This window comes from Sinocyclocheilus grahami, unplaced genomic scaffold (genome assembly GCF_001515645.1).
Source record: "Sinocyclocheilus grahami isolate Dianchi unplaced genomic scaffold, SAMN03320097.WGS_v1.1 scaffold71.1, whole genome shotgun sequence".
NCBI classification, from domain to species: domain Eukaryota; kingdom Metazoa; phylum Chordata; class Actinopteri; order Cypriniformes; family Cyprinidae; genus Sinocyclocheilus; species Sinocyclocheilus grahami.
Genome location: NW_015505250.1, coordinates 911,959 through 919,334, shown reverse-complemented (window position 1 = coordinate 919,334; position 7,376 = coordinate 911,959). Strand labels below are relative to the sequence as shown.

The window sequence follows — 7,376 nt, the reverse complement described above, 5'->3', positions numbered from 1 at the left end:
GAGAGGGGGAGGGGGAGAGGGAAAGAGAGAGAGAGAGAGAGAGAGAGAGAGAGAGGGGAGGAAGCCACAAGCTCCACCCCCAGATGACATCAGTGCTGTGTTGAAGCAGAGCTGGAGGCAGATGCAACCTCACACTTGTAGTGAGCTCCAGGCAGCTGACTAGCTCTGCCGACTTCTCTATCTTGTCTCTCTCTCTGAGCCAAAGGAGTGTGTGTGTGTGTGCGCGAAGCAGAGCTGGAGGCAGATGCAACCTCACACTTGTAGTGAGCTCCAGGCAGCTGACCAGCTCTGCCGACTTCTCTATCTTGTCTCTCTCTCTCTCTGAGCCAAAGGAGTGTGTGTGTGTGTATGTGAACAAGTGTGTGTGGAAATAAAAACACACCCTGCTATTCGCACCATTGCGGCTACTGTGGAAGTGGGAGAGGGAGAGAGAGAGAGAGAGAGAGAGAGAGAGAGAGAGAGAGAGCAAGAAAGGGGAGGAAGACACAAGCTCCACCCCCAGATGACATCAGTGCTGTGTTGAAGCAGAGCTGGAGGCAGATGCAACCTCACACTTGTAGTGAGCTCCAGGCAGCTGACCAGCTCTGCCGACTTCTCTATCTTGTCTCTCTCTCTCTCTGAGCCAAAGGAGTGTGTGTGTGTGTATGTGAACAAGTGTGTGTGGAAATAAAAACACACCCTGCTATTCGCACCATTGCGGCTACTGAGCCTTTCTGACACTGGGCTCTTTTTGGGAATTGAAATCATCCTCCATCGCATTGGATTTAACCTACGGACTGACTTTATGCTTTGAGGATATTCTTTTTGATTTCCCTTTTTGAACTATTACTTGGGGAGGTAAGTGCATTTTGTTATGGGCTTTATTTTTGGGGGGCTGTTTTTAACCCTTTACCTTATGCATGCATCACTCTGAGGTTATCAAATACCTTCAAAACATGCATAGAGCAAATCTGCATCTATCCTTTAAATCCCAGTCACTCACAATGCTTCACGCAGTAGACTTTGCTTCTAAAGTTTCAAATCCATTGTAATTTATTTCCAATGGCAAAAGGCGTTTTATTGCGAATGTAGGCAGGGATTTGAGGAGAATGTAATAGCAATTTAAACTCACAAGTACAGTAGTCATGAAATTCAGCAGTATATGGCCTTTAGTTTGTCATTTAACATTCAGCATGCATTTCCAAAATAATTTGAAAGCAATAATTTGCTTTAAAAAAAAAGATACGCTGTCATAATTTAATAACCTTCATGTTTCAGACCTCTATGACTTTCTTTCCTAGAACACAAAATGATATGTGGGAGAAATGTTAAGGTCTCAGCCTCAGTCACCATTCACTTTCAATGTATCTTATTTTCTATATAACGAATGTGAATACTGACTGAGGCTGTCATTCTGCCTTAACATCTTATTTTACATAGGATTTTGTTAAGTCATATAGGTTTGGAACAACTTGGAGGTGAGAAAACGGTCGAATTTCTATTTTTATTTTGGGTGAACTATCGCACAACTTACATTTTGTTATCGCCATCAGCTCTCTAAACCAATTAGTCTGATATGGAGTCCTTAACACCTCGTTTAGGAAAAAAACGCAATGCAGCTTGTATTTCTACCGCGTGAAATCAACAGGAACGTATAAACTTAACGGAGGTGAGAAAACGGTCGAATTTCTATTTTTATTTTGGGTGAACTATCGCACAACTTACATTTTATTATCGCCATCAGCTCTCTAAACCAATTAGTCTGATATGGAGTCCCCGCCGCGTCTTAAATCTGTTCTTGTGTGACAGACTTTATCGCAAACGAAACGAGCAGACGTCGATTCCAAATGAGGAAATATCTATTAATAATTCCCAACCTGCGCTCTGGAAGCATGATGAGAGAGTGATTGGAATAAAGAAACGGTGATGCGTCGCGTAATACTCCGTGTACACTGCGCGCGACGCGTCAAAACTAGAACTCTCCCATTAAAGAAGACGCTGGCGGCGGGCGCTCGCAGCGCAGACAGCTTCGTTGTTGATTATGAGGGTCGCGTTCTAATTTGGAATACTAACGAACACTCAAAAGACTACGAGATTGGCGCGCAATAAGTGTGTGCCCTGTGCTTTTCAGTGAGAGAAGTGAGTGTGTGGCGCAGTCAGGAGATCTGAGGCTGTCAGCTGCTTCAGGATTTTCCCATCAAACTAATTTCCCTTCTTTTAAGTAGCCTTCCAAGTTATCTGAAAGATAAGCTTTCATATCTGTTAGGCAGAAAAAAGATTGAAATAACAGTTTTGAGCAGATAAAGAGAGGGGGACTGTAAGATAATGATAAGAGCCAAAGCCTTCAGTCAGAGCTGATTAAATCAGTTTATAAGACTACTATAAAAGAGGATTCACATTGGACAAGTATGCAAGAGATTCAAGTGAACAAGACCTCTTTTTTGAATCCCTAATGTACTAAGTGCAAGTTGTTTTCCCTAGCTTTGAGCTTCACATGTGCAAATGCACTAAAAGACCGTGTATTCGGATAGGTTAGTTTCTTAGCATGATAATAGCGGAGAACCACAAATGGTCTTGTTGTGACTTTGTAAGGAGGGTGATAAAATTAACTAACCCATTGTTCTTTGTTGGATGTGTTAAAGCACTCTGTGGCAGTCTTTTTCGCTTGCATAAACAATTTGTATCAGCAATTTTTAAATACCACACCTCCATGTTTTACAAGACATAAATAGCAGTCTCCCTTTAGATAATAATAATACACAGGAATGCAAATTAACCAACTCTTTATATTTTAACAAATATCTAAGCAACCAGTGTATGTTTATAGCAGCCAGGCGAACAGCACTTTTTGTTTCAAGCCACGGATGCCGAAGGCTAAACCCAGTGGTCCGTGGCATTCACTCAGTCAACATGAAATGGTCATGTCTTTCAGGCCTTAAGAAAAAAGTCTGTCACCCTTTTGTGCAGAGGACAAAAACAAATCGTTCTCATAGAATTCTCCACTCATGTCGGCAGTCAACCTCTGACCTCAGTGAGGCTATTCTTTAAAGCGTACATTTGAAAAACAAGCCAAGAAGTTCATTTCCTGAAACGTTCTAGTTTTATATCTTTAATATACTGTCCGAATTATGTAACAAAGAAAGTGCAAACAGAAAAAGGAACTGTGAATTTTAGCTTTATTACAGATACAATTTACCCCGCTTTGGAGTGGAAACGAAAAGTACAGTGCAGTAAATCAAACCAACCCTTTTTGCCCTTGTCCGGCAACTGCTGCCCCCTGTATCAATGCAGGAGGTACATATGTGGTAATTAAAGTCCCGGTTCAGCCTCCAAGTGTCTGTATGCGTGTATCTGACAAGCTCAGGCCTGATACAGAAGCACCTACCACCCCCAAGTGGGGAAAACAGTGCAGCTGCCACAGACTACTTTCTTTTCAGTGCAGTGCAAAAGAAAAAGACCCCCTGTCTCCCCTAGAATCCACTCTCACTGTCTGAACACCAGCCAGGGACAAACCTGCGGATCATCTGCCCTAAAACCAAACACAGAGGAGATCTGCTAACACAATAGCCTGCTCTTAAACTCATGTTAAAGCCGTGCCCAAACCGTTCTTCTCGTTTCCAAATATGAAGGCAGAAATCTTTAATCTTTCAGCCCACTAGGCTCAGAGAGGCTTGATTTGGCTTCATGGACATAAAGAGAGGCATTTAATTCAAATCCCACCTGGGGTTCAGAATCTAATATCTATGGAAAACAAGAAAGCTGTTTTTCATAATCACAGTCCAGGACCTACCAATGAAGAAGCAAATTTAATTTCATCCTAAATGTCTTCGTTCATGCATAGGCACTGATCAGGTGTGACAGCATTTTTGGGAACTAATAGAAAACATCGCTTATATTTAAAAATGATGAGCAGTTCAATATTTGCCATCTTCACCATTACTCTAATTTTTCTAAAAATGCAGAAAACCTCATATAAAAGCATTTTCATTATAGAAATGCAAAATATTTGTTTGCATTTAATATTCCAATTTTAAAATATATTAAGATTCTAAAGTAATTCACTTTTACTGCTAAAAAAAAAAACTTAAAAAAAAATATTGTCTCTGCACTTTTACGTTGTATAATCACATTCGAATGTGATTTTTTTTCCCCCCTTAAATGCCTTTTCAACCCATTTCTCAGACCCAACTCTAATGTTCTGAAATCAAGACACTAAACGAGCAAAAGGTAGTCATGGCTGTGGCCGTTTTAACAAGGATGCTCAATTGAATATCACTTCAAGCAGAGCAATGGAGCAGAAGCAGGCCCCACCATTAGAACGATCTCCTAACAGGAAATACGGCCTATTAGAACGATAGTGAGAGGTGCCCATCACATTCAGTGGCCTTTTCTCTCTGGTTATGAGCAGTGGGTGGGGTAGGGTGCTTGAAGATTTAACTAAATGTGAAAAAGCTAATAATTCTAAGTGAAAGGAGTTCAGTAAAGCAGAAGAACGAAGGCCAGGGCCCTTATGCTTAACTTGTAATGAATAATGGACCACTGCCACTTCAGTGAAATCTGAGGAGCCAAGGGAAATAGAAAGAATTGATAATGCAGCCAATCATCCAGCCAGATCAAGGCTTGCACGACCCATTGAGACAGCTAGCATGACAAGCTTTAGGTGAAGCCTATGAGATCTCAGCTGAAATATCATGAAATACACATCCACCTGTGAGTGAACCCTGATACTTTCAAGCAAAGTATCTTGGCAGAAAAAAAACAAAGGGGCTTTTATTCAGCCAACTTGCTTTTGCCCTGTTCCAGGAAATGATTTACATTGAGTATAGTACATAAAGCAAGAGCAATTCCATCTCCACATAATTTTGCAGTCTGTTATTTGTCAGACTTCTGGAAAAATGGCAAGTTGCTTTACATGCATAACTCTCCAAATCAATACAAAATTTCCCCGGAACAGTTGGAAAATTGCACACCGACTGCTAACCAACCATTCGCCATTCCTGCAAGTACTTATTTTCCTCTTCAATATATCTAGGCAATCATGAAGCAAATCTTTCAAAATGTTTCAGGATTCAACAAAAAGAAGCAACTAAGTCAATGTCAGTATACTGAAATCTCACCGTCAACCATCACCTGTCCTTAAAGTCAGGTCACAGCTGCTGTTTCCGAGCTTTTGGTAATCTACTAATACAAAAGCATGCACATGGAGCACTTAGGCTCAACAGAAGGATAGGGTGTATTATTAGGTCTTCAGTTCCTTCATCTCTCCTTGTCACTCCATACAACTGTTTCAAAGTTGCCTGACATACTCCAACGTGTTCTACAGGAAGGTTACTATCTGCAGGTCAGCAGAAGGATTTCATGCAAGGGCACAAACTGTGGTGATGGCTGTCAGTTGTAGAAATGTATATTGTCAGTCTATGTAGCAGGAAAGATGTACTGTGGAAAATTAGAGTATGGTAGGTGCAGCACGGACGTCTCCTTGGGGCCACCGGAGGTAACTTGCATGAGGATCCCATTTGGGTATTCATGAGTCTGCAAGACAAAGTGCGTTCATCTCACATGTACATTTTTGAGCAGTGCGAGGGCGTTGTGTTCAAGCGCTGTCGGGGCAGCCTAAGGGACCTTTGGTGGCTGCTTGACACCTTAGCAGCAATACGCTTCAATATGGCTCTTATTTTTACCTTCACCTTCTCTTTCCAGAGCGTGTTCAGCCACTTTGAAAGCACAGCTCGGTGGAGAACGTCACCAGGCAGGAGGGAACAGTCTTCGGCCATTGTCGTAGAACCCAAACTGTGGTCAGTTTTTCTTATGCAAAGGAATTCTTTTCAGCCATCACCATAGAGAACACTAGAGGGGGGGGATGTTGGCAGCACAGGCTTAAGGCGAGGAAAAAGCATCCACACAACATCTCCACTAATCCAGGTTTCACAAACAGTGTCCACTATCAAAGGACTGCAGCCCAGGGGTTTTTCCTCTGTGGTCATTTACCCAGAGGCAAAGAAATCCCGATATACAGAAACCCAATAAGCTTAAGGGACTTTCAAATTCCCATCTCAACCACACATCCTTCTTACTTTTCCCTCCCTTCCATCGGATAAATCTCAAATGCAGTGGAGCAATCTACAGGCTGTAACAATTCATAAAAATCCAATCCATTGTGGTGTACTTTTTATATGTTAAGTGCAAACCTTGAAAACCAAAGCTAAAAAGCTATCGGTTTACGTCAATGTATTGTCGATGGCGACGTGAAACGGCTCTGTTTGAAGGACAGTGGCCAATTGCAGCTGGCTGCATTGCTGTCTGACTCGATCTCAGCCTTGGCACTATCATGACAAAATTAAATAAATGCTGCCTAACAGCATATTATGCACAGTCAATAACTCATTCTCAACAAGCCCACGTAACTTTTCTGGCGTCATGAAGTATTCAGATGTCATATGCTGTCAATAATAAAAGAACTTGCTCTTATTGACTTATTTTTCTTTTTCTATCCCTGCCAGTAGGAAGTTCAGCATGTGAGAAGGAGTGGGCGTCTGCACATCGGGCACAGGTTCGTGAAACGAGAGCCAGGGAGGAGGAGTGTCACAGCAGCACAGGAGATTCTGCTTTCGAGCCACGAGGCTGGATACTTTATTCATGCTCGTGTCGGGAGTAAGACTACAGGATTCGGGGCTGACTTTGGAGCCTGACTTCCGAACCGAACCGCCCTGGATTTGAGCCCACCGTACTGCAGATGGACAGTGGTCTTTACGCCATGACCAGTCTGCTTCGGGAGAGACAGGAGCAGTTCATTTCTCAAAGAGGACTCTCTGTTATGCACAGAAGGGTCTGATTAGGAATCGCAACTTAAAATAAAAGGATTCTGCTCTATTTTTTTTTTATTTCCTTTCTTTTTATTTTAGTTCATTTTTGTGATTAAATTCACTGAAATTGCATGCCTGCACAGAAGAAGGCTGCTTGAGGTCTGTCTGGAAGCGGAGCTGCTTGCTTTAAAGGTTGATCTACCATGGCAAAGCCTTTGATAACATGAACTGCGGACGCTGCAATACAAGACAGGAGGTCAGCAGTACAAACAAGGATCAGTTCAACAAATACCAGCCTGGTCAGGATATAACCAAAGAGACCCCTTTGACAAGACGGACAAACATCTCCTGAAAGAATAGAAAGGAGAACTTAAAGCCTCATTGGATTTTGGGTGGCAGCAGAGGATTAACTGGCATTTCTAAATCAGGTATGACAAATATGGATGATCTTGCTATGGTTAAGTGCCATGTTATATATATATATATATATATATACACACAGATAGAAGTAATTAAAAATTGAAATAAAATATACAATTATATAACGAAAATAATATAATGGAAAAAAAAAAAAAAATATATATATATATATAT

General features: G+C 41.6%; 2 protein-coding genes across 4 annotated transcripts in view; one reads left to right on the top strand and one right to left on the bottom strand.

Annotated features, from left to right (window-relative positions):
• The window catches only part of LOC107585524 (O-acetyl-ADP-ribose deacetylase MACROD2-like), a 570,464-nt gene that overhangs the window by 459,688 nt on the left and 103,400 nt on the right, over positions 1-7,376 (bottom strand). The gene's annotated exons all lie outside the window — the stretch shown is intronic.
• LOC107585510 (leucine-rich repeat transmembrane protein FLRT3-like) overlaps positions 570-7,376 on the top strand; it is an 11,376-nt gene continuing 4,569 nt past the window's right edge. The window contains exons 1-3 of one of the 3 annotated variants that reach the window (XM_016272556.1): positions 570-837; positions 5,680-5,774; positions 6,483-7,210. The gene's annotated coding sequence lies outside the window, so the exon portion shown is untranslated. Of the gene's footprint in view, positions 838-5,679; positions 5,775-6,479; positions 7,211-7,376 lie in introns of all 3 variants that reach the window. The other 2 variants (XM_016272554.1, XM_016272555.1) reach the window with 2 other exon arrangements.